Source organism: Macrobrachium nipponense, chromosome 1, assembly GCF_015104395.2.
Source record: "Macrobrachium nipponense isolate FS-2020 chromosome 1, ASM1510439v2, whole genome shotgun sequence".
Lineage (NCBI taxonomy): Eukaryota > Metazoa > Arthropoda > Malacostraca > Decapoda > Palaemonidae > Macrobrachium > Macrobrachium nipponense.
In genome coordinates, this window is record NC_087200.1 from 112,160,470 (window position 1) to 112,184,015 (window position 23,546).

Sequence of the window (23,546 nt, forward strand, 5' to 3'; positions counted from 1 at the left end):
GGAGAAGAGAGAGAGAAAAAAAAATTATTCAAAAGAGAAGAGTTATATGTAGCAAAATGAATGGAATCTCTTTCTACTCAAGAGGCTCTTAATCAAGAAGGCAAAAAAAATGAATATACGGCGTACTAAATGTATCTATCCGGTAATAGTGAATGATGATGTGAAATAATTGTCAATTACATAATTTGTTTATTATGGTCACTTTTATTCGTTCCTTAAAACAAGATTTAAAGAAAGAATTTTTTCTGCCATAGAATCATAAAAATACATGTTTTTGTGAATTCGCTTCTCTTCTCCTATACTTGTGCTCACATACATACATGTTACACACATGCCAATGTATATATATATATATATACATATATATATATGTGTGTGTGTGTATGTGCGTGTGTGTATGTGTATAGATGAATAGATAGATAGATAGATATAAAATATATAGATTTACGCACACACACACACACACACACACACACCACACACACACACACACATATATATATATATATATATATATATATATATATAATAAATATATATATATATATATATATATTATATATATATATATGTATATGTTTGTGTGTGTGTGTGTGTGTGTATGTTTATGTTTGTCTTCTTATATATATATATAATATATATATATATATATATATATATATATATATATATATATATATATATATATATATATGTATATATGTGTGTGTATGGTTTATGTTTGTCTTCTTTGCTTCTGTTCCTTCCTGCCAAGAACTGTGTGAGTGAAGCAGAGCCTTGACTGAAAATCAAGTTATCAAACTAAGCACAACCTATGTACTTACAACCTGAGTAAGTTCCTTCCTTTCGAGTAACTGGCTCTGGGTTATTCACTGGTAGCGAATATGTTTAGTACGCCATATTTTTTCCTCCCTTATTTAAGTAGATCCTATTCAGTGGAACATGCTGACATAAACTTCTCCGCAATTTGGATGTATGATTTATCTTAAACCTCGTATAGGTTTCGTGCCATCAATACGCCTGCAGGGGGCCACAGAAAATAGAACTAGGTGTTTGCAGTGTCCCTCTCGCGTCGGCCCAAAGCTGCAGCTACATTTTAGCCTTTTATTTTACCTCCATTCCTGCTTCCTTTCATGTCTTGGTGTCCACCCTTCTCTACCTATTACTCTTTAAGGCAGTTATCGGGGGTTTCCCCCAGTTCAAACTTTAGGTCCTTATACATACGTCATTTCTTTCGTTTTTAGATCTCTTTATCTTGCTGGCCAACCACGCCAATTCTCTTTTCACTGTCTTAAAGAGATGAACGGCCCAAAGTGCCCAAGTAACTTACCTTGAAAACACATACCTTGAGAACCTAAATTTCATAAAATTAGTATTCATTTCTTTTAAAGAATAAGAGAGCTGATGTTCTCGCTTCGAGTAGATATTGTTGCTTTTACTATGGATTTTGTTAGTTATTAGTTCTAGTTTTGCAGTCATTCGAGTTGGAAAGTAAATTTTAAAAGTCGCTTCATTCTTCTAGCGTGACTTACAAGGCCTCCTGTTTCTAAATTCCAGAGCTTTACTGAATTAAGCTGTTTTAACTTTTTCATTTATCGTAAGTTTTATGTGACTATTTTCGCCAGAGGAAAGGAAGAGTAGCTTACTAACTCTCTCTCTCTCTCTCTCTCTCTCTCTCTCTCTCTCTCTCTCTCTCTCTCCCCTCTCTCTCTCTCTCTCTCTCTCTCTTCTCTCTCTCTCTCTCTCTGGAGCCGGAAACGTTTCCCTACCTTTAATCTAGCAACCTCATTCACATACCAGGGAGCCAAATATAGAAAGACATTATACGAACCAATTTTCCGTCTTTGGGAGAGATACTCGTGTACACTAATTAGTTCGGCCTCTCGCCGCATTCAGCCAAGTATGTGAATTGATAACTGATAGAAACTGACGAAAAACGCGTTCAGGGAATAAGGCAAAACCTCATAAAACCTCCTGCTCTTCACAGCCAAGGTTCAACACCCTTATACAACACAGGCAACTAATTTACTGCTGCTTTGGCTGAGGTGGTTTCGCTTACGATATAGGTAATCGTGGTGTTCTTTTATCTGCTCATTTTCTTATAAAACGTGAAAGAAAAACAAGAAAAGAAGATGTTTAGCTACAGGTCAGAAGTTATCAGATGTTTAAAGGAGGTCGTTGGTTCGTTTGTTCCGTTGCTGCTGGTGATGATTGCCATCTCGTTGCTATGGCAACTTCTTTTTTTATGGAGAATGATGCTTTAAACAAATCTTGTATTCATTCAAAATCATTGTAAGTGAGCGCTGATATTGATCTTGCTATTCACTTTCGTTATCTTTGCAAGTACATTTATTATTATTATTATTATTATTATTATTATTATTATTATTATTATTATTATTATTATTATTATTATTATTGAGAATTAAAAGCCACAGTAGTGTTAGAAGTATATTTATGTGCAGAGCTAAAAATGACATAAATATATTTTCAGCACCCCTATGGCTTTTAATTCTCAATATTATAGCCTCGTTACAGGGGTTCCTTAGCTCATTATTATTATTATTATTATTATTATTATTATTATTATTATTATTATTATTATTATTATTATTATTATTATTATTATTATTATTATTATTATTACTGGTGGCCAGGCTACTTGGATTGCGAATAATATTATAATACTAATGATCATATGGAACGAAAATCTTCAAGAAGAATATTAGTTTGGTGCATTGGAGGAGGAGTTGGGCACCAGTAATACTTATGAGTGAGTTTTTGTAACAACTTTCTTTGTGGCTACAAGCAGACACACATGCAAGTGCACTGACACACTGGTCAACCTGCAAATGTGGTATCACGTGTAAGGTTTGGGATTCTTTTGCATATATATATATATATATATATATATATATATATATATATATATATATATATATATATATATATATATAGTATATATATATATATATGTATATATATATATATGTATATATATACATATATCATATATATATGTATAATAATACACACACACACACATATATATATATATATATATATATATATATATATATATATATATATATATATATATATATATATATATATATATAGCTATAACGTGGCCTTAAACCGTAACCATTAATGCATAGAGATGCCGTAAGGCTCCTTAGAAAAATTCCCGTGATAAATTGAGATTGCAAACAAATAATAAAGAAGCGGTGCTAAAGCTCACCCAGCTGGAAAATTGAAGGAGATTGAAGAAAGCGATTCTCACTGACGACTTCAACTGGTAATGAAAAACACACAGCGAACGAGCGATAAAGCGAATTGGAAACGAGTGTGGTCGAGCGGAATCGTGGAAACAGGTGTAATTGATGCGAATCTCGATTCGTAATTATCTTGACAACTGTTGTTTCGCTCTGATGCCTTCCCAACATCTCATTGGGAGATTATGGGCGATATTAATATGGGATGATCATTGTGTAAAGGAGAGAGAGAGAGAGAGAGAGAGAGAGAGAGAGAGAGAGAGAGAGAGAGATAGAGAGAGGAGATAGATAGATAGAGAGAGAGAGAGAGAGAGAGAGAGAGAGAGAGAGAGAGCTCTAGGCGTTAAGGAAGAAGGCAGTTTGTCTTTTTGTTGAAAACAAGAGAACGGAGAAACTGGGGAAGTGTTTTTCTGTTTGTGAAGGTCTGAGGTCAATTTGAATGATTTAAGAAAACGCCCAACCGATTTATTATTATTCAATCTGGCTTTATTGAAATTTGGCTGAAAAAGAGTTCGGGATATATCATACCATAATGATTAGCAAATTCAGTTTCAAGGTTGACGAGTTGCTTCTCATAAAGTATTGTGCATATGAAATCATATTAAAAGCTATTAAAATGAAAAAAAAACGCATGTAATCCCATCAAATATCATAACTTAATTTTTAAAAATTAAATAATCCGATTTATTTGATAAACGAGAAAAGCGTATTCCCTTTATTATCCTTTCAAAATAATCATAAGTGAAAGTATTACACGGTATTATCGTTACCACGTAATACATAGCTACAATATAAGGATATGATAAATGTTAAGAAATAATGATTGTTAAAACATTCAATGGTAATGCCAACATCTATGAGAACTCTTGGAAGGATCTTCCATTTTCCTATAGCCAGTGATTCTCGAACTGGGCACCGTGGGACCTTGGGGTGCCACAGACAGTGCCTAGGAGTGCCGCAAGATTGTCAGGAATTTTGTCCGGGCTATGTCATCTCAATGAACATTTGTAAGGAGAAAAAAATGCAGAAGTCTTCATCAGTGTGTATACACATACACACACATCATTATATATGTATATATATATATATATATATATATACGATATATACTATATATATTTATATACGTATATATATACTATATATTTTCATGAGATATGGTGCCACGGTAATGATTACATTAGTGAGGGTGCCATCTCTAAAAAAAATAGGCTAGAACCACTTTCCGATACTTACGGAGCTGTAAGAAATGTAAGGGATTATGGAGTATTTATCCCTACTTATCCTTGATTTTAAGCATAGTGTAGGTAATAATAATAATAATAATAATAATAATAATAATAATAATAATAATAATAATAATAATAATAATAATAACAATAACCTAATAATAATAATAATAATAATAATAATAATAATGGACGACATCAAGCTGTATGGTAAGAGCATCAAGGAAATACATACCCTAATCCAGACTGTAAGGATTGTATCTGGGGACATCAGGATGGAGTTTGGAATAGAAAAATGCGCCTTAGTCAACATACAAAAAGGCAAAGTAACGAGAACTGAAGGGATAAAGCTACCAGATGGGAGCAACATCAAACACATAGATGAGACAGGATACAAATACCTGGGAATAATGGAAGGAGGGGATATAAAACACCAAGAGATGAAGGACACGATCAGGAAAGAATATATGTAGAGACTCAAGGCGATACTCAAGTCAAAACTCAATGGAGGAAATATGATAAAAGCCATAAACACATGGGCAGTGCCAGTAATCAGATACAGCGCAGGAATAGTGGAATGGACGAAGGCAGAACTCCGCAGCATAGATCAGAAAACCAGGAAACATATGACAATACACAAAGCACTACACCCAAGACTATACATAACACGAAAGGAAGGAGGGAGAGGACTACTAAGTATAGATGACTGTGTCAACATCGAGAACAGAGCACTGGGGCAATATCTGAAAACCAGTGAAGACGAGTGGCTCAAGAGTGCATGGGAAGAAGGACTAATAAAAGTAGACGAAGACCCAGAAATATACAGAGACAGGAGAAAGACAGACAGAACAGAGGACTGGCACAACAAACCAATGCACGGACAATACATGAGACAGACTAAAGAACTAGCCAGCGATGACAATTGGCAATGGCTACAGAGGGGAGAGCTAAAGAAGGAAACTGAAGGAATGATAACAGCGGCACAAGATCAGGCCCTAAGAACCAGATATGTTTAAAGAACGATAGACGGAAATAACATCTCTCCCATATGTAGGAAGTGCAATACGAAAAATGAAACCATAAACCACATAGCAAGTGAATGCCCGGCACTTGCACAGAACCAGTACAAAAAGAGGCATGATTCAGTGGCAAAAGCCCTCCACTGGAGCCTGTGCAAGAAACATCAGCTACCTTGCAGTAATAAGTGGTACGAGCACCAACCTGAAGGAGTGATAGAAAACGATCAGGCAAAGATCCTCTGGGACTATGGTATCAGAACGGATAGGGTGATACGTGCAAACAGACCAGACGTGACGTTGATTGACAAAGTCAAGAAGAAAGTATCACTCATTGATGTCGCAATACCATGGGACACCAGAGTTGAAGAGAAAGAGAGGGAAAAAATGGATAAGTATCAAGATCTGAAAATAGAAATAAGAAGGATATGGGATATGCCAGTGGAAATCGTACCCATAATCATAGGAGCACTAGGCACGATTCCAAGATCCCTGAAAAGGAATCTAGAAAACTAGAGGCGGAAGTAGCTCCAGGACTCATGCAGAAGAGTGTGATCCTAGAAACGGCACACATAGTAAGAAAAGTGATGGACTCCTAAGGAGGCAGGATGCAACCCGGAACCCCTCACTATAAATACCACCCAGTCGAATTGGAGGACTGTGATAGAGCAAAATAATAATAATAATAATAATAATAATAATAATAATAATAATAATAATAATAATAATAATAATAATAATAATAATAATGAGACTCTCTTAATGCTACGACTATAAAGAAATTGTAGTTTCAGCTACATTTTTTATTTATTTATTTTATTTTTTCTCTCCTTATGAATCTTCTTTTGCTGACGGAAGGTCAGTATATAATATTCCCAAAGTTCATAGTTGAAAAAAAAAAATACTGGTTTAACATATTTTTGTTTGATTAGGACGTTCCGAGTAGGTGTTACCTCCATCTATCCTCTGCATACAAATGAAGGTTGCACAAGATTTTGGTTGTGCGAACAGAAGAGTCGTGTTCGTAAAGGATTGAAAATTAACCTCAGTCGAGTCTCCCTCCTATGACTGGTCAATCCGTAGCCTCTCTAACAACAACAACAACAACAACAACAACATCAGAGTTTGAGTTGAGAAAGAACCGAGCAGGTTCCCGAAAGCTCTCTTTTACTATATGTATATTTTTATATATATTTACATTGACATCATTTTGCATTTCTTCACCAATAATAATAATAATAATAATAATAATAATAATAATAATAATAATAATAATAATAATAATAATAATAATAATAATAATAATAATAATATTAATAATAATAATAATAATAATAATAATTACAATTATTGTTTTTATTATTATGTGGTACAACATTGCTCACTATCGTAATCCCCAATTTCATAATTTTTGTTATTAAACTTGGCGTAGCTTAATACTTAGTTCATTTTATTCCATGTTCATTTATGATATTCTATACAAGTATGTTTGATCATTCCTTTTTCAGTTTCATTTTCACGTACAATTCAGTTGAGATTTCGTCCAGTCAATGATACAATGAATTTATCTCTTCTAATCATAAACGTTAATTGGAGTATTATTCTGAAATTTAATTATTAAAGGATTTATCAAAAACTGGAAAGTGATTTCTTTTCATGCTCTCTCTCTCTCTCTCTCTCTCTCTCTCTCTCTCTCTCTCTCTCTCTCTCTCTCTCTCTCTCTCAGCATATTCACCATTGTTTTACATTCACTCCAACATTTGGCCATGCTATCTTTATAAGGCAATTCGAGTGCCAAAGTCGAGAGCATCGCATGACCTCAATCTCGCGATGATTACTTACTTTATTATATGGCAGAATCTCTCATCGCATCAAGTCCGGCTCCATTAGGTTGTTAAAGATCAGCGAGGCTTTAATCTGATGGCCCTCTTTTATGGTTTTAGACTAGAGAGAAAGAGAGAGAGATTGCAAATGTACATAATGATGGTTGCTTTAGACCTATATATAGCTACAGTTCAAACATATTTATCAAGTCTTCTGGCAATTCTTAGGTGATCCAAATGATAAAAATAATCGATATACTGAAGACCATCTCTCAAGCTCCGTGGAATATTTGCACAGATTCAGTTCATTGTTTATATTATTTTCTGTGTACGAACGCTCTTCCTGCTAGCCACTAGAAAAGTTGTGATATATATGTATATATATATATACATACATACATACATACATATATATATATATATATATATATATATTTATAATAATATTAATTCTTATATTTTACTTTAATGACTTTAATGTTGATGGGTTCGTTTGTTCTTGGCCAGGTACGACGCAGCATCCTATAATTATTGGTCAAGGAAAACTACTTACAAGAATCACTATGTAATTCTTGTAAGTACCACTTCCATACTTTAGGAGAAGTTCCAAGGGGCCTAAGCCCCCTGTAGGTGAGATGTGGTACCCTAAATTAGATTAGGTTAAGATAGGATGTATCACTGAAAGAACGACTGCCTCACTTCTACATCAAGTTAAAGTAGGGTTCCTGGGAGTTGCAGCCCACCTGTCAGAAAGGTGGATAGCCGGGTTTTAGATTAACATGTAATCCTATGATGAGTGACTACACACATGAACCTTGTACAATGTCCTCTGCTGATAGTTTTGTATTGATACATTTCGCATTTAGTTATTTTTTCGGTTTCAGTGGCTAGATGTACGAGTAGGCTAATGTTTGGTTTTGTTTGTATGTTAATCGATGAATTTTACGAATACTGGAGTGAGTATTTTATATGAACTTTCATTTTTTTGATGCAGATGGCTTCTTTGCCGTTTGCCTCTCCCTAAACAACAAAATCCCAACCAGTCCCCGTTTTTGTTTTGAGTTAACAAAGTATTTGCAACCGAAATGAATGTCAAACGTAAGATTGACATAATGGTTTACATTTAGCTGGAATAATGGATCAAATCTAACCTTGCGAAATAGTAGGCAACGTTAAACTTTAAAGAGTTAAACCATTGTGTGTATAGAAATGGAACTAAGCTGAGATGATGCACTTTAACTGATAGGTAGTCATGTTCCATATGCAGTACTCTTAAATAACCTGTATAAAGCGTTAGGGACAGCACTGGATGGTACTGTTACAATAGAATGTACGACGCCGAGCAAGAGATTAAGAGCAATTCATTTAAAGTGTAGAAAATGTATGTGTTCCTTTCCAATAAAGAGAGAGAGAGAGAGAGAGAGAGAGAGTTCAAATTCATACTTTAATTCCAATCAACGTTGGTTATTCTCATAATATCAATTACATTTGTCATAATCATAAAATTCACGTTAAACGTTTAAAAAAGTACTTTACTTTTTGCTTAATAATACCCGGTACAACGTGTTTTGTTGCATGCATATGTGAAAGAACATATTGTGCTGAAAACCGCACTAGAGTAATATAAAACATATTCTGAAACTTTTTCTAAGATATTAGAACATGCTACGAACACAGAATCTGATTACGTGTCTAAAAAATACACAATTAAATTTGTTTTGTACAACGCATACGTCGAAGCAACAATCATTTGCATTCTACAATATAATCATAAATCATCTTTGTAGTAGATAGATAATTTTACATTTTTCTTTTAAAGTTTGTAATGAAGGCAAGTCTTTCATAGGTGTCGGGATGCTATTCCAAGTTTGGGGTCCTTGAACAGAAACAGCTTTTGCCCTTATGTCGGTTTTTGTTCTGGGAACGACCAGATCTTTCGAATGACCTATGGAACTGGGAATGGTGTCTCCTACTGTAGGGAATACTACAAATAACCATTCGGGGAGCAGATGGCGGCAAATTTTCTATGTGAATACACATATCACAAAATTTTACTCTCAATTTTTAACCACTTTAGCCTCTTGAGAAGGGCAACGTGATCGTATTTTCAGACCCCACCAATCGCTATCTTTGCGGCAAAATTCTCTAATTTTTGGACTCTGTCGAGCGGTCATACCCCACACTTTTGAACATTAGTTTATTTTATACTTAAAGCTACTGACTGAACAATTGTAATACGCATTGCTTGGTTAAAACTATCTTTAATTTTATTCAAGAATATTAATACTCCATTAACTTTGCTGTTACTAAAATGAACATCAAATAATGGATATTAATCCATACTTGGGCGGGGTAATAGCAATGTCATCAAAATATATTTGAGGTTTGGTGCAATAAGGGAAATTAATTGGCAAGATCCAGTGATCGTACATTGGGTTTTCTGTTCTTTTTATGTTTAAACCATTTTCCTGAAAGTATGTTTTAGCGTTCTTCAGGGCATTTTCAGCACGATTTACCAATTCTTTAATTTCACTGGTTATGCCAGACAAAACAACCAGAGTGTGTGTTTGTGTATTCGATTCATTTTTCTGACGAGTAGTTCATGAGATGCCCTGCCAAATGCTTATTACAGATCTAGCAATATCAGTAGCGATATCCGTTGATTGTCGATGTAACATTAGAAATGCGGTTTCGGTTGAGAGTTGTGGTTGGAATCCATTTTGACTGGTTGCCAGTAATTTATTGCAACTGAGAAGACATCAGTTGTATTTCTACGATTTTCTCCAGGGCTTTGGAAAGGATTGGAAGGAGCGATATGGGACGATAATTTCCTGCAGTATCTGCATCGCCACTTTTATAAAAAAGGGAGTGCGTACGGATACTGCCATAATTTTGGAAATGTCTGTGACTATCGAGGTGTTAATAATTACTGTTATGTAGAAAATTAGAACTGGAAGTGTATCCCTCAAATATTTCAAAAGTTTACCATCCGAGCCAATACAATTTGTTTCTTTTAGGTTTTTGAATACTAAAATTACTGTATTAATGTCTACAGGTTGTGGTCTGAAGCGTGGAAAACTTGACTGAGACTCTATAAGGTTACTTTGTACTAATGTCGTATCATCCAGACACTCTTGCGACTTTTTGAAAGCAATTTCCCCAATGGTGGCAAAATAGTAATTAAATTCATTTGTTATCTGTTAGGGATTTTCAAAGTCTAGCTTATTTTGATAATTTTTAAGACCTAGTATAATTTCATTCAATACTCCTTAAGATGCACAAATATTACCCCTGCAAGAAATCAACCTTTCTCTAAAATAAGTACTTTTTGCAATGTTAAGAATAGAGTTTGTATTTTTCTTAGACTGTTTAAATTGATTTGCTAATTCATAGTTGTATCTGTCGTTTTTCAATTGCAATTGTAGTCTATTTTTTCCTCCAGTGATTCCCGTATGTTTTTGTTTATCCCAGGGGCACAAAAGGTCTGCTCAATTCTACGGTAACAATGAGAACACGGTAGTTTAGACATTTGTTAAAAGTCTCGGTTAGTAAAGTCGCCTGATGATTAACGTTGTCCGTGTTCAAAATGTTGTTCAGTCTGTTTAAAAGTAAACCACGAAAAGCATTTGGACCCTAATTCTTGTTACTACGATAGGTGACCGTCTGAGGTCAGGCTTAGGTTTTCGAATGTTTACCTCACTGGAAAACATTTCAACTATTTAACGATTTTATAGCACGAGTCCCTTCTGTGAAGAGATCATAATTAAAATCACACAGTATGAACACTGTTTTTCTCTCAGCAAATAGTTTTAAAAGCACCAGATGTAAAAAGAAAAGAAGTCGCTCCGACCTTGGGATGGCGGTAAACGCAACCTATGATAACACATTTTATATTGTACTTCGAGCCATACATCGTCCACTCCTTCCACCTTACCAATGTGGGTATAAATAATGGTAACATTTAACTTATTCTTAACAAATATACGTGATCCCTGCATCTTCCTGTATCATAATCTTACGAGAGCAAAATTGGGAGTGCTAATGTACTTTGCATCTATTTTTGAGTCTAGCCACGTTTCACATATACACAATACATCAGTATCAGTTTAATTTAAGATGAGTTCGACTTCACTGAAATGACATAGCAAAGGCTATTCATTCAAATACTGAGTCGCTAAGAGTTCTCTTTTACTTGGCAATTTTTCATGGGTGGAGGCCAAGAAAGACGTGCCGACACTTGTGACCGTATCTAGAACAATGATTCCATCTAATTTGATGGTCGTATCGTCAGTTGTACAGTCGATGGTTATGTTCCCCGCAATTATAACAACTATTTGGCCAAGCGTTGTTTGTTCGGGTGGATGGTCCAAAGTTTGTTGAGAAGTGTCTTTCATAGGAGGTATGTATGTTGCTGATTCTGTAATCTTGACTTCCTTGGTCGTGGCTGCTCTGGTGGTTTTACCTGTTCCTCGGTTTTACTTCACTTCCTTGTCTGCGTCCGACTCCAGCGTTACAAATGCTTCTAGATTTTTTATGCTGGCTTTGGAATTCCTGGTTTAAAGATCGTTGATTAGTATGCAGATTCATTCAATTCCATGAATTGACAGTGCTTACGAATAACAGATAAAATAGTCTTATTGCTCCGTATCTGTTTAAAGTCCCGTTTTCATTCCCACAGTCACACATATTGTCTACGTCTCCGGTGGCCAGTCTGAAACTCAAATTGGTTTTGAGGTTCGGTATTCCGTTAGCTGTGGCCCGTGGCCCATTGATCAAGCTTTTCATTGAATGCGCTCATTTTATTTATCAGATTCGGCTATCAGGCCTGGCACTAGTTTGCAGACAAATAGTTCAGTACCTTCCTTTTTACCTTTCACATCAGAAATTAAGTCTCCATTATCTAAGATGACTCAGATGTTTTCACTTTCTCGAAGATCATTGTTATCGCAGTATGTGATGCATCTAGACGGAGTCAAATGCAGTTTTTCGGTAACCCAGCAACTTGTGATGTCCATAGTGGTCTCCTTTATAGTCATTACCGTACAGTTTTTCCCCCAATTTGTAAGACGTATTTCAGACAAATTCTCTTCTCCGGTGAAGTGTCTCTTCGAAGGGCTCAGGTGCAAAATTGGTTGTGGCTTTTTCTCTTGTCCGTTCTTGCATTGTAGATATTCTGTCATTTAAACGATTTATAGTAAAGTTTGCCATTTTCATTAGTATATTAAGTTCTTCTATTTCAAAGTCCTTAAAAGCCATTTCTCCTTAGATGGATTTTTGCAAGGGTATCCATTGACTGGTTTAGTTCAGTGTTGGATGAAGCTTCGTTGTTCCGAGCCGACTGATACGTGTTCATAATCATGTCCACTAGCCTTTCCTTTGCCTGCCATATTTTCGTCAATCCCATTTGGCAGCAGTGCATTTTAAGTTGAATTTTTGTATAATTATTAACAAAAAATCACAAGTCAGATTTTCCAAGTAAAGTTTATTTGCATTATTTGAAAACGTTCGTTCTCTGCCCTGCCTCGGAAGTTTCTGGGGCTTCAAATGATTCGTGTCTGCTGGTTCCGTTGTTCACCGAAAATGAATGGCTCCTGTAACGTGTATGACGTATGCAAAGGCTACTGCGCATGCGCAAAGCTTGAAAAAACGAACGAGGGCCTTGTAGCAAGTCATGAAATATTTCATGGCATAAAATACTACTAATTACCACACAATATCACTCTGTGTCACTATGACCGATTGCAATGACACTTCGTAACTTCATATCGTTTGGTGTGGTCACTCGTGTAGCCATTATTGCATAAAATAAGCCAGGATAAAGAGGAGCTAGGAACAGAGTGTGCTGTCTGTTTACAAGGCTGGAAGAGAGAGAGAGAGAGAGAGAGAGAGAGAGAGAGAGAGAGAGAGAGGCCCGATGGTAATGAAGCCGCTAGAAAAGGAATACAATTTCACAAGGCTGATTAAACAATGTTACTTCACTCCATGTATGGCCTGCAGATGAAGCTGGGCTACGGGAATTGGCTAGTGATGACGTTTTCACATCATCATCAACTCTCTCTCTCTCTCTCTCTCTCTCTCTCTCTCTCTCTCTCTCTCTCTCTCTCCATATAGCTGCATGTAAGTACATAAGTATAGTCAGTACACTGCAATAGGCAAAATAATTCTATATTTTCCTTGTTTAAAGAAATAGATGATGCTGAATATTTTTATCGATAAAAATTATCTGTAAACGCCGTAGTATGAAACTCTTATGTGAAGTAAGGAATGAAAATTAGATTCCTCTCAGATGTACTTTCTTCGAAATTGATACCATACCACTTGAATTAAATGCGTCAGCATTTGGAAATAAAAAGAATGTATATAAAAACGTATGTCTTGCGTAAAAATGATTGTATGTATCCATTGAATTTAGTCCCTCATTCCTGCCCCCACCCCCCTCCCCAAGAGAGAAGTTCTCTGAGATATTCACTGGTATTTGGCAGGTAGTAGCTAAATCTTAGTTTTAGCCATTCAGGCCGTGTTCTGTTCTCTCTCTCTCTCTCTCTCTCTCTCTCTCTCTCTCTCTCTCTCTCTCTCTCTCTCTCAATTTCGTAGAAAATTCATACAAAGCGTTGAATGCAAGCCATATACAGGAACCGGTAAATTTCAGATAATTATTTTGGTTTAAATGAGTTATTTACATTTTCTTTGTCTGTAACGTATGGGAACATGAGTAAGCACAAGTATGTATACAGGTTATAAAAAGATTTTGTCAATTGTCACATGATTTTATAAAACATTCTGGCAGGCACGTGGTTTGCACAAGAGTATAAAAATTTATGAAAAATTCATGTTCAATCCTTTACGAAATGATTTTATAATATTCTTTGAATGAAATCGTATTCATTTAGAATATATAGGCAGCAGTATAGACAGTCGTATTAAAGTGAAGATATGAAGCAAAACACTTGATTTATAAACACCCAAATTGACATAATATAATTTGTGGATTTAGGGATGTAGTCTTGGAGGGGGGGGGGGGGGGGGACGGTTACCTGAAGCTAGTGCTTCCAGGCGTGAGACGGAAATACCTATAGGAGCTTTAAATTTTACCATTTACTCTTTTTTATTAATTTGTTTTTTTATGTAAGGTTAGGAGGCACAGTCTCTGAGGCTCCGGGAGCATTTACAGCGTAAATCATACGTGTCAGCCTCTGAGGGCGTTCTTTGTGAAGGAAATGTCGTGTGTGTACATTTTTAATTATTTCTATTGTGCGCTTACATTTTGCGCAGGATAGTTGTCTTAGTAAGGGAATAAAAAGCTTAACAATCCAAAGCTTATTGCTTTTCAAACTTATGCAATTTATTTTTACCTGTGCAATAGGTAACTAAAAACTTTTCTAAGATTATTCAGTGTTGCTGGTTAGAGTTTTTACAATTTAAAAAGCAATTTATTTCCTCCGTCGTACATAGATTATATTGCATTAATAGCTGAGGAAGGCAAACAAAAAAACAAAAAATATGTACCATATTAGACAACTTTTAGCGCACGATATCGTGCACTATCAGTTGTTTTACAAGCCAGATTAACAATAAAATGTAAAATAGAAAACTTGAAGATGCGTTGTTTTTCATTCCAATCCTAAATGTAAATTACCTTTAAAGCATCTGGCTCGCGTGCTATCAACATGCGTTGGACATTAAATAAGAAAAAAATAATTGAAATCGTACATACTAAAACCACAAACAGCATGCTCAGCGCCCAAACATTCCTTGTGAGTGTTCCCGTTGAGAGCCAAGACAATTACCGCCAGATGTAAAAACACTAGGTGTCCATGAGTCGGTCGGCAAGAATTAATATGCTCGCTCTGATGACGCTCAACATTATAATGCTATAAGGGACTGTTAATAAACTCTCTCTCTCTCTCTCTCTCTCTCTCTCTCTCTCTCTCTCTCTCTCCAATTGTTTTTCCATCATACTGGTCCGCAAAGATTGATATGCTATTACATGTAATGCGCAACACTAATAATGAAGTAAAATTCTGATGTCTCTCTCTCTCTCTCTCTCTCGTGGGTGTTTTCACCTCATATCGGTATGTGTGATCCCATATAATCCGCAACATCATAATGAGGTAAGGCTTTGTTGATGAAAATTCTCTCTCTCTCTCTATCTCTCTTTCTCTCTGTCTCGTCCCTCCCACGGCCTTAAAGATACCGTGACAAATTCAAAGAAATTAACCTTCGTGAGCCCGAATGGTCTAACCCGGTTCACTTTTCAGTATTAAGTGGATGATATTAGCATTACATTAGCGCCGTGGTTACAACCACTGTCTGATCCTACAGGGGTCGGGCTGGGGATGGGAAGGCGTTAGAGCGTGGTTAGAGTCATATCCTGTGGATATCATGGAGGGAGGATTTAATGGACTAAAACTATGTAACCAAAATTTGCATTTTACTACAGAAAGAAAATACAAAGACAGTAACGCATTACATTTCTTACGCATGTTACATTATTTTTGTTGCCAAAATTACCATAGTATATTGACATTTCCTACCCCTACTCATGCTTTATATATATATATATATATATATATATATATATATATATATATATATATTATATATATATATATATATATATATATATATATATATATATATATATATATATATATATATATATATATATATATATTTCTATGAACGTGTATCTTGGGCCCTCTTGTTAATTTTCTTTTCCTTAAACAAATTGGAAATCTGAAGGAATATTTTAAAATAATAAAAATACGAGAGTTGGAAATGTCAAATCCAATAAACATGGCCCTGTCTTGTTTTGACCGTTTGGACCACCTTCAGAGATTGTATTTTGAGTCAAGCTCATGTGAATATGAGTTTATTGACACTCCGCACCTGCATGGTAGCTTGTCATCCCCCCTAGCAAACGTTATGCCGGCCATATGTCAAATTCCTCAAGGGGCCACTTGTACTTATGGGAATTGAGACCCCTTGTCTATTATGTTCTTTTGTATTTAGGTCCCCAGTCAAATTTTACAAGGACCCATTAGCGGCTGGTCACCCTCCAACTCATAAAAGTTCACTTGTCTTGATGACCTGTCCCTCCTTACCTTCTACCTGACCTCTTTCCCTCACTATTGTTATCAGAACCCTTCTACCTCTGTAACTCCGCCCACACACACCTGCATGATCAACAGTTGTCCTAAACCTCCGGACCCAGGATAGCCTCCATTGTACCCCATATTCCACACTTCTCTGCCAGCGTCCAATGACCTCTTTCAGGCAATTAACGAGGATTGGCAGGGGAGATGAAAGCATCCATGGAAAATCACGCCAGCCTGAACAAGATGTGACCAGTTCCTCCTTCAGTTGGTATAAATATGGCCTGACTTGGCCTACCAGACGGCAGTACCTGTGTTAGTATACCCTGCAGTCTGCCCTAACCTGACAAGAAGCAGTGTCATGCCGTACGACTTGGCAGCTGCAGTCTCCAACCTTCAACTTGACATTGACCTGGCTAGTCTTTTCTTTAACCTACTATCCTGCAGCCTGGACTCTGCCCTGACTGTCAGCCTTGAATGCTCTGCTGCGAACCCGTAGAAGTTCCTATATGAAGCCGGTTGAAGAGAGGCGTTTTGACTGTTCTTGGTGAAGCCTGCATGTAACCCACGTCCTTCCACCGATACCCTGGCCCTGACTATGCCCATCCTTTCCACAGACTAAGTTAACTGAAATTGGGAGTTGTCCTGTCGGCCCTTCACCCGAATTCCTAGTACTCATTCCCTGTTTCAACTATTTTCTCCTATTCTCCTTCTTTTAAACATTCCCATTTCCATTAGAGATTTGTGTGAGCATTAATAATTGTGAAATTGATTAGACAGTGATGTTCGATTACAGTATCAACCTGCTAACCTCATGTTAACTAAAGTGATATAGAATTTTAGTAATTCCTATGTTTTGCATTTATCATATTTTAATTTGTCATTAGACTTGTGTATCAGCTCAGACTTGCTTTGCAGATCTGTTTAGCCTGAATACCCAGGATAACAGCAAGAGCAAAGACTCGCTTATAGTGCTCCAGTGCATAGTGTTACTCAATGTATTTGTCTTAGGTATTTTGCTTGCAACTTGGTGGTGCCTTAGTCATTGCTATCATACATAGTAGAGTCAGTCTTGTGAGTGCCACGGAGCTGACTAGTGCTCCTTTATCATGTCTTCTGATTTAAATCTAGCCACCTGTGGGGGCAAGTCAGCCTCAATGGGTGCCGGTCCCAAGCCCGGATAAATAGGGAGGGTTGGTGTCAGGAAGGGCATCCAACTGTAAAAACCCCCGCCAGAACCAATGAAATGAGTCGTGATATTGATGAGAATAGTGCTAGGGCGTACTCCGTAAACGACGCACAGACACATCGCCCTAACTCTGTGACAAGGCGAGGGCTACTGCATCATGAGCGGGTGCAGCTAAAGAAGCGAGCTCTAAATGTGATCAGAATAGGCCAGCTCAATATTGGGTCTATGACAGGAAGAGGAAGAGAGGGAAGAGAGTTGGCGGAATTGATGAGGATAAAGAGAGTGGATATTTTGTGTGTGCAGGAAACTCGATGGAAGGGTAATAAAGCTAAAGAACTGGGGGATGGCTACAAGCTAATCTATAGTGGAGCAAATGAGCAGGGTAGGAATGGCGTTGGTGTAGTGTTGTCGGGGGAAATGAAGAATGCAGTGACGGAAGTGAGTAGAAAGAATGACCACATTATGAGAGTGAAGATATGTTATGGAGGGGAAACAATGAACATCATTAGCGCTTATGCTCCACAAGTGGGCTGCACAGAGGAAGAAAAGAGCCCTTTTTGGAACGAAATGAGTGAGGTAACGCAAGAATTGGAAGAGCAGGAGAGGACTGTGGTGGGGGCAGACTTTAATGGACATGTCGGAAATGAAAAGGATGTAATTGAACGTGTGCATGGAGGGCATGGGATTGGGGAGAGAAACCCAGAAGGAGAGAGTATAGTAGACTTTGCCGTGTCCTTTGATATGGCAATAGTGAACACATTCTTTAAAAAGAAGAGGGAGCACTTGATAACATACAGGAGTGGCGGTAGATGCACACAAATAGATTACCTCCTTTACAATAGATCAAGGCTGGTGGAAGTTAGGAATTGTAAAGTTATCCCAGGTGACCACGTGGCCCCTCAACATAGGCTCCTTTGTATGGATTTAAAGATGAAAAGAGAAAACAAAACAAAAACGAATGGGGTAAAGAAAATCAAGTGGTATAAATTGTTAGGGAGGGATAATGATAAGAAGAGAGAGTTCAGGAGAAGAGTGCTGGGAGAGGTTGATCTGGGAATTGAAGATGTGGGAGAATGGTGGAGGCATAATGCATCAGTGATTAGAAGACATGGAAAGGAGATACTAGGGGAAACATCTGGAATAGTATGGGAGGAAAAGGAGAGCTGGTGGTGGGGAGAAGAGTTGGGGGAAGTGGTGAAGGGTAAAAGGGAGGCAAAGAAGAGATTTGGAGAGTCACAGCTGCAGGAGGACAGAGAAAGATTAAGAGAAAGAAACAAAGAAGTAAAAAGGGTGGTAGCTCAAGCTAAGGCAAGGGCATGTGAAGAGGTTTATAATGAACTGGAAACCAAGGAAGGGTTGAGTAAGATGCTCAAACTGTCAAAAGTAAGAAATAAAAGAACAAAGGACATCACCCATATTAAGCAAATGGTACGGTCATAAAAAAAGGAAGAAGAGATCCTGAAAAGATGGAAAGAGTATTTCGAACAACTGCTAAATGAAGAAAATGAAAGACTTGTAAGAGAGAATGGACAAGTAAACATGGGAATGGTAATGGGGATATCTAGGGATGAAGTGATACGAGCCTTAAAAAGAATGAGGAATGAGAAGGCAACAGGACCTGACTTAATCCCAGTCGAAGTTTGGAAAGCCTTAGGAGAGGAAGGGGTAGACATCTTGTATAATCTGATGGTAAAAATATTCGAACAGGAAAAGATACCAGAAGAATGGGGGGAAAGCATATTGATACCTATATTTAAAGGTAAAGGTGATGTCCAGGAATGCAGTAATTATAGAGGTATAAAACTAATGTCTCACATGTTGAAGATTTTGGAAAGAATAATAGATAGCAGGCTGAGAGAGGAAGTTAGAATAGGGAAGGAACAATTAGGATTTATGAAGGGAAGCGGCACAACGGATGGAATATTTTGCATAAGGCAGCTAATGGAGAAATTCAGAGAAAAACAATGAGACCTGCATCTGGTATTCATAGACCTTGAAAAGGCCTATGACAGAGTGCCAAGGCAAGAAATATGGAGATGTTTGAGGAAGAAGATGGTGCCAGAAAAGTATGTCAGAATTATTCAGGAGATGTACAGGAATGTGTATACTAGAGTGAGGAGTAGTGTTGGAGAGACGGATGGATTTGAGACAGGAGTTGGATTACACCAGGGGTCAGCACTTAGCCCATTCATCTTCAACATCGTGATGGATGTAATGACCAGGGATGTTAGAGAAGCAGTGCCATGGTGCATATTATACGCGGATGACATTGTGTTGTGTTCAGAGGGGAAGGAGGAGTTGGAGGGGAGGTTGGAGAGGTGGAGAGCAGCACTTGAGGAGAGAGGAATGAGAATAAGCAGATCAAAAACCGAATATATGTGTTCTAGTATTACTGAGGACGGTGGAAGTAGCATAAGATTGGGTGGGGAAGAAATAAAGAAAGTACAGAAGTTCAAGTACTTAGGGTCCGTATTAGAGGATAGTGGAAGCATGTACCAAGAGGTAAGACACCGAATTCAGGCAGGATGGAATAACTGGAGGTCTGCATCAGGGGTGCTCTGTGACAAGAAGGTCCCTCTGAAATTGAAAGGAAAGTTCCATAGGACGGTGGTCAGACCAGCAATGTTATATGGAACAGAAACCGCAAGTATGAGGAAAACAGAGGAGAAGAAGATGGATGTAGCAGAAATGAGAATGTTGAGATGGATGTCGGGAGTAACAAGGGAAGATAGGATTAGAAATGAGTATATAAGAGGATCGACAAAGGTAGCTGAAATATCGAAGAAAATACAGGAAGGAAGGCTTCGATGGTATGAACACCTGTTACGAAGGGAGGAACGTCATGTTGGAAGACATACGATGGAAATGTAAGTGCGGGGTAGAAGGAAGAGGGGAAGACCAAGAAAGAGATGGCGTGATTGTGTAGGGGAAGATATGGAATTGAAAGGTATAAATGAGAACGAGGCACAGAACAGAAATCGATGGAGACGACTCATTCGCAATGGCGACCCCATATAAAAATGGGTTTAAGATAGGAAGAAGAATCATGTTTTCTGATTTGCCTTAAAGAAATAATAATTCATTTGTGGACAACTCACATTTACATTCAATCCTTGAAGTAAGCTAGTGTTTTCTATAAAAGGTATCTTCACATTTTCTGTCCATAGCTCTGCGTGGCCCCCTTAGTCAGGTTCTGCGCGTTCATGCAAAGTATAGATATTTTAATAGGCTCAAAATTTGATTGCTCAGATTTGTTTTTCAAAACGTGGCATGTAGACTGTGATTATATGCGTATATATATATATATATATATATATATATATATATATATATATATATATATATATATATACACATACACACACACACACACACACACACACACACACACACACATATATATATATATCTATTTATATATATATATAATATATCTATTAAAAATAATATATTATATGATATATAATATATATATATATATATATATATATATATATATATATATATAATATATATATATTATATATAATATATATTATTCCTATATTTATATATTATTATTATATATATAATATAAGTAGGCAGGAGAAGGGCGCAGGAACATATACACATCCATTTGATACATTTATTGCCAACGCGTTTCTTGACCCATGGTCACATCATCAGGACATCTATATAAAAAGGAGCATCCGAGCACATAATTAAAAGAAACATATATAAAGCATAAGAAAACTTAAAATGGAAACTACTATGAGATTCAGGGTCTCTGTAACACGGTTTTTTGGACTTTGCTCCTTGTCAAAGCATCGGATGTAGCTGAAAGTTGACATATGTATATTTTACAACCACACACAAATTTTGTCAGCATTATCAATAACCCAAATCCGATAGTTTTAATTTTTAAAGAGTAAAAATAATCTAGCCGACCCCATGGCCAATGATTACGAGCCAAGAGTCGAAAAACATTCATTACGTAAGCAAGGTAAACAAACACCTTTTGACTAAATGTTGCCCCGCCCATCCACCAGACAGAAATTCCATCGGCTCTGAAACCCAAAGACTTTATGAATGGCGGAACGATACATAGATGTGGGTGGGGTATCAGTGCTAGCGTAGTAATACTACTGTAGCAGTAGTGCCGCAACAGTACAGCAGTAATATACATGAATTAAACGTTTAGGCCAACTGCTGGGATCCTTGAGGATCATTTAGCACTTCTTACAACTACTCAAGTATTAGTTTTAATAGCCAGAAGTTAAATTTTTTTCATCCAACAATGCCCATGGTAGCCTTCAGTGTTATCCTGAATTATAACGAGGCGAAAGTGGGAGGAGCCTCATGAAGTCACCATTCTGACGATAATTATTGGTGAAGGTTTAAAGCCAATATACGGTACCGGCTATTTTTTTTCAGTAAATAGGTAGATAGCCAATAAATAAAAATTGCTTGACATTGGATATAGCAGTTATCAAATCAAGCTTGTCTACTATGTTTTTGGTAATTACCAACTATTCCCTACATCTTGTCAATCTGATTGTGACCTATAAAGTAGACTGTAATTTCTTCGGAAACTTATTTTGGGAGTTAGACTAATAATCGAAATGTTTTTGTATTTATTGGCATATTTTGTTGGATTGTTCATTATGACAATTATCAGTGGGGAGGTTCCAGAGTTCATAAAGGTGTACTGCTTGGCTTGTATTTAAATTTGTATGTCATTGTTGCCAGAGGTTTAACCTTCGTTACGTATAGCCAATCATCCATCGAGAAAGAGGGAAGAAATGATGTCATAAGTTACGTAACGAGTGCGTTCGAAACCTTTTCTCTGAGTAAGTTGGCCCGTCTTCAAAAAAGGTCACTTTTACATTATAAGTACCAAATTTATTCAACCTACGTAGTGCAGAATACACTCAAAATTTATGTGTTGATATAATATGTATTCTGAATAAGCGTTACATTTATGAAATGCATAGATATAAAGTTATTGCCAAAAAACCGTGTTACAGAGGCCCTGAATCTCATAGTAAGTTAAACTTAAATATTGAATCACACTTAAATACATTTACGCATTAAAAACCAAGAAAGCTTAAAATGATCCTGAAAGAACTAAACTCAATAAAAGAAAAAATAAAGGTAAAAACGAACTTAAAATGAAGAGCAAGGCGCACCTCTCAAAATGACAGAGACAAACACAATAAAAGAATACACAAGAACAGAAAAAGAAGGCGGACAAATATAAACAAACAAGCCAGTTATGCTATGAACAGGGGAACAGCCGATGATTGGCAATTTAATGTAGGTACAATTCTTTTTATTAGCAGACTTTCCAAGAGAAGCAGTTCTCCAGGTTCCTTGACTTGGCCAATTATTTTGAAGTTGTCATATTTGATCGATGTCTTGCAACTTCTAGCATGCGATCTTATATTGGAAAGTTCGGGATTAGACAATCTGCAGCCCGTACGATAACTCACGCCCGTGTGAGAATCGGCCCTGACCTTGAGGAGACGCCGAGTCGAACCAACGTAATTCCCGGAACTACATCCGGGGCACTTGTACTCATATACGACGCCCGACGTCATCAAAGGACAGAGCCGATCCTTGAAGGGAAACAAAGAGCCAATAGTTTTAGGATTTTTTGGAATTAATTTGATATTTAGAGCACCAATATGTTTTTCAATAATTTTAACAACTGCTTGGCAAAGTTTTGATTGGTGGGTAAAAAACAAAAGCTTACATATATAGTAAGTTTAGGTACGTTACATTTAGGTATTAGGGTGCAAGTTTTTTATCATGAACTTTCTTAATAACCTTAAGTACTAGATGGGCAGGGAAACAGTTGTTACGGAAGTACTGCTTAAGGAAGAGAATTTCAGAATGAAAAGAGAGCCAATTAGAAGTTAGAGATTGAGCCCGATGTAC